This window comes from Armigeres subalbatus, chromosome 2 (genome assembly GCF_024139115.2).
Source record: "Armigeres subalbatus isolate Guangzhou_Male chromosome 2, GZ_Asu_2, whole genome shotgun sequence".
NCBI lineage: Eukaryota > Metazoa > Arthropoda > Insecta > Diptera > Culicidae > Armigeres > Armigeres subalbatus.
The window spans coordinates 3,046,645-3,051,947 of NC_085140.1; the positions used below are offsets into that span (position 1 = coordinate 3,046,645).

Consider the following 5,303-nt stretch of genomic DNA (forward strand, 5'->3'; position numbering starts at 1 on the left):
GAACATTACATCTAGAGAGAAAAGCCAATCTAGAGGTTAAATTAGTTGAAAAGACATTACGTCGAATGGACATTCGACTAAAATGAATTTTTAGTTTACTAGTGACGTGAGATATTTGGTCGAATGTCGTTTGATCGAAAGGGCATAACGTCGCGTGAAAATTTGGTCGAATGAACATTTAGTTAAAAGCAGCGTTAGCGAATCGTACAGTGCATCACGCCACGTGTATGCACCAATCAGCGAAGGTGCCGGAACAATCGCCGAGTCAGCAGTTTTATATTATAAAACTGCCAGCAACAGCGTGGCTCGGCCTCTTTTTCATCAGTGCTCTGGTCAGTGCAAGTAGTGTAGTAAATAAAGTTAGTGTTTATTGTAATAAAAGGTTTTTAAAAAGTCAATGAAGGTATCCCCTGCCCTAAGTGGTGTCAGAAGTGGGATAGTTAGTGAGGTGTTTAAATAGTGGAAAATCCCGCCGCACATCAACGAGCAGCAGAGAACCCGTGGATGCATCCTTCGCTACTGTAAGTAAAACATTTTTTCATTTACACTTATACTTGATATATTATTTATATTGCAAAAATGCCCGAAACTAGAGCCTCCGAAATCGAAGCACTTAAAGCTGAATTAGAACAGCTAAGAATTTTATTAACGGTTGGGAGTAGCAGCAAATTCTCTATTCTGACCCAATAAAAACTTATCGGAATTCACCGGTAATAAGAAGGAACTCTCCAGCTGGCTACGTGAAGTAGACGAGCTGTACGAGATGTTCAAAATCAAAGGGGCTAACGGCCAGCCCGACTCAATTAGCTCTATGTATCTTAGAGCAATAAAAAATAAAATTAAAGGGGATGCCCGCGCGGTAGTATGCGCAAACGGCGATCCCGATACCATCAGTGGTATCAAACAGGTGCTCCTCGAGCAATATGGGGACCACCGAGACTTTGCTACTAATGTGTCAGCATTATTTAATATCAATCGTAAAGACAAAACACACCTTAAATTTTACAATGAATGTAAAGAGATAAATACACGATTGAAGGCGAATCTGTCATCCAATCCGATTTCGGAAAAACAAATTATAGACATATTAAGCGTCGCAAAATACCTCGATAACATAGGTGAACCCCTGGCCTCCATCATAAGGCAATCCAAACCGCAATCGTTAGAAGAAGCATACGAAGCCGTATGCATCAACCAAAATGCTGAAATCCGATCTAAGCCGTTCAAATTTCATTCACAATCTAAACCCCAGAGTCAGCCCGGTAGCAGTGGTTCTAACAACAACAACAATTATTATGGCAAAACTAATGCGAACGGTAATAAATTTGCGTATAGAAAAGTGCATCAACCTAAGCCCCGCGCAGAACACAACAACAACGAAGTCGACGTAGATATCAGTGACGATGAAGAAAATGATGAAAACGTGAATGCAGTGCAGAGTGATGATTCAAATTTTTACGACGACAGGGAACAGGAAACAACAACGTAAACAATTTTATTCCATACATTCGCTGCCGGTCTAAAAAAGGTGTACTTAAATTTTTAGTTGATACGGGCGCGAATAAATCGTACATAAATCCGGAAAATGTGCGTAACTCTAAAATAACAGACAAACCCGCGATTATAACAAATAAGAATGGCAAGTTTATAATTGATAGAATGATCCATATGAATATTTTTCCCAGTGTATTGAATAAGAAATTACCCTTCCACGTTTTCAAATTTCATGAGTTTTTCGATGGCCTCATTGGCTATGAAAATTTGGCAGAAATGAAAGCGAAAATAGATTCAGGCAATCATCAGCTGATGATTGGAAAGCATAACTTTGGACTTTCAAAATACTACCTGAGTTCATGGAACTTTCACGAACAAACGGAAAATGTAGTAGAAATAAATACCACGTCAAATGGGACATTTCTCATTGAAGACGAAATTAATTTAACAACCGGCGTCACATTACAACCTGGTTTGTATGCCGCCAAAAACAACCGTGCCACCGTGCATATTAAGCACCACACATGCTAAACTGAACGAAGCTAAACCGCTCGAGAACGAACATTTTTTCTTAAATCAAAATGAAACTCGCTCGGAACTTTGTTTCCCTGCGGATCAATAAAGAGAAAGTTACACTGTTAGCAAAAACTGTACAACCTTCCAAAAACATTATCTACCAAGAAGGACAGAGATTAGACTTCACCCACCAGGTGGAACACAAAATTGAAACCTCCGATAGTAATCCGATTCATCAGCGAACGTATAAATACCCGTACCATCTTAGAGAAAGAGTGAGCGAACAGATTCAGAAAATGTTGAGCTCCGGTATCATACGAGAGTCTTCTTTTGCGTGGACCTCCCCCATTTGGGTCGTTCCGAAGAAAGCCGACAATTCAGGAGTGCAAAAGTATCGCATTGTTGTTGACTATAGGAAGTTGAATAAAGTCACACCTGCGGATCGTTATCCTATTCCCGAGATAAGCGAAATTCTAGACCGCTTAGGGAAAGCGCAGTATTTTTCTGTAATTGATTTAGCTAGTGGCTTCCACCAGATAGAGGTAGACCCAGCTGATATTCCGAAGACGGCATTCAATGTCGACAGCGGAAAATATGAATTTGTGCGAATGCCGTTCGGGTTAAGGAATGCGCCCGCGACATTTCAACGACTTATGGATTCTGTGCTACGTAAGCATGTTGGAGTAAGATGTTTCGTCTATATGGACGATATCATTATTTTCTCCAGCTCGCTGGAAGAACACATGAAGGATATTCAGAAAGTTATGACCACACTGAAAGAGGCAAATTTAAAATTTCAGTGTGACAAGTCCGAATTCCTACGTAAGGAGGTAGCATTCTAGGACATGTCGTAACAACAGAAGGGGTTAAACCTAACCCAAACAAGGTAGAGGCAGTCAAAAATTGGCCTCTTCCGAAAACACCGAACACCCAACCAGAGAATGCATGATTTTATGACAATCGTGCATGAATTCCATGCACAGATTGCATGAGGCTGAGGCCCATGCACAGATTGCATTAAGTCAATATAGCAAGCCATTGCATTAGGTATCTGGTCACGAGAAAAAGGAGCTAGGTTTGTGTTTGTGTCTACATAGAATCTATTTTTAAACTTCCGTCGAGGAACGAATTCTTTACACATACTTCGCCAACCTTATTTGCTTACAAAAAAATTTGACCGAAATCGAGAATTGAACCTATGCCGTCCACCAAGCCTAGCGCTATCCGGCTGACGCGCTTGCCATCTGGGCTATACACTAGCTGAGAGAAGCAGTGATAGAAGACTATTATAATCCTCGTTCTATACTATGTGAATGAAGTAGAAGGGTAATAGAGATAGCAAAGGGCGATGAAAATGGAATTGGCTCTGCGTCCTTGTCCACCATCAAGTTGAACGGAGTCGGGAAGATTGTGTGAGTCGAAGCTATGCTGATGTACACGATGCATATATTTGTTGCTGGAGGAGCTAAAGAGAGTCGTTTAGATGTGTTGGTCGAAACCAAATAAACCGATTTAATGCAATGAGTTGACGTAACAAGTATAACATTCTGTGAGTGGTTTGCATGCGAGATTTGATACAAAATGATTAATGCAAAGAATGTCACAACTTTTGTTTTGCGTGAAGGAACTTAAATCGTTCCTAGGTACTGTTTCATATTACAGACGCTTTATACCGGGTTTTGCTAAAATTGCGAAGCCAATGACAAGCATGCTTCGGGGAAAGAATAAACTTATCGTTCTTAATTCTGAATATGAAAAGGCGTTTAGTGAGCTTAAAGAGATCATGAGCACGAAACTCTTACTTGCTTATCCCGATTTAGAAAAGCCGTTCATTTTGACCACCGATGCGTCTAATCACGCGATCGGAGCGGTCCTGACACAAATGGAAGACGGGCACGAAAGACCAATTGCGTATCTTTCGCGAACTTTATCGAGAGCAGAGGAGAAATACTCTGCCACAGACAAGGAACTTCTGGCTATTTACTTTGCAGCCAAAAAGTTCAGGCTATATCTGCATGGTATGAAATTTACCATTTATACAGATCACGAGCCTCTAACAAAGGAACTCAAATTGACAGATGCCACAGGTCGAGTAACTCGCCAACGTCTGTATCTGGAACAATTCGATTTCCAACTGATATACAAAAAGGAAACAAAACGTGGTAGCTGACGGACTATCCAGAATACCACGAATTGAAGAATCTGAAGTGAATTTACAAACTGTATTGGAAAATGAATTATACGAAAATGATCCTGTCTATGGGCCCGACATAGTAAATAAGTTCAGAAACCAACTCATTATGCATATATCGCACGACAAGAAAAGTCCCCTCACATTTCTTTTTCTGTAGTACCAGGTTTTAGCAGGCACATATTCCACCAGGATGATTATACGGAGGACCAACTAAAAATTATCTAGCTCCTGGAATAACGAACGGAATCTTTGCTCCACCAACAGTTGCGAAATCTTGCTCACAAATCATACATAACAATTTCAAAGGGATGAGAATCCAATTCTGCAACCTCAAGTTACCAGATTTAATTTCAAAAAGAGACCAAGATGAATTTGTTCGTAAAACCCATAATTTCAACCATAGAAATTGGAAGCTTAATTACGAAGAAGTTCGTCAGTCAGTATTTTTCCCAGAGATGTTATCGATTGTTAAGACTTTCGCGAAGGAATGCCAGGATTGTAAATTTGCTAAATATGAAAGGCATCCATTCAAAATTCCAATCACGAGAAGAACATATGATAAACCGTTGGAGAATATTTTCATAGACGTTTATATTAAAGAAGGAGAGAAGTTCTTAACAATCGTTGATTCTTTTTCCAAATTTGCCCAAATCTACAAAATCTGCAACGAAACCAGCGAGGAACTATCCGAAACCCTTATCAAATATTTTAAAACTTTCAGGATACCTAAATCGATCACCTGTGATCAAGCTTACTTCATTTCGAAGTCAGAATTTCAGAACATTCTTGGAAGAAAACGGTGTTGCCGTTCACTATGCCAGTAGCAGCAATAGTAATGGCATCATCGAAAGGTTCCACAACACTCTTTTAGAAATGTATTTAGCGAACCGACGCAAAATTATCAATCTGACCCTCTATCAAGGACTTTCTTTAATAACAGCTTTATACAATGATGCCAAGCACTCGACAACAAACTTGACACCAAGACAAATAATATTTGGGAACTCCACGTCGCTGGATTTAAAGGATATTAACATGACAAAACAACACATTATACAAACCGCCAAAGACAATATTGCTAGAGAAGCTGATAGACAAA

General features: G+C 39.8%; 1 pseudogene; it reads left to right on the forward strand.

Moving 5' to 3' along the window:
• Positions 1-579: 579 nt before the first annotated feature.
• LOC134213939 (uncharacterized) lies at positions 580-1,746 on the forward strand (annotated as a pseudogene).
• Positions 1,747-5,303: the final 3,557 nt, after the last annotated feature.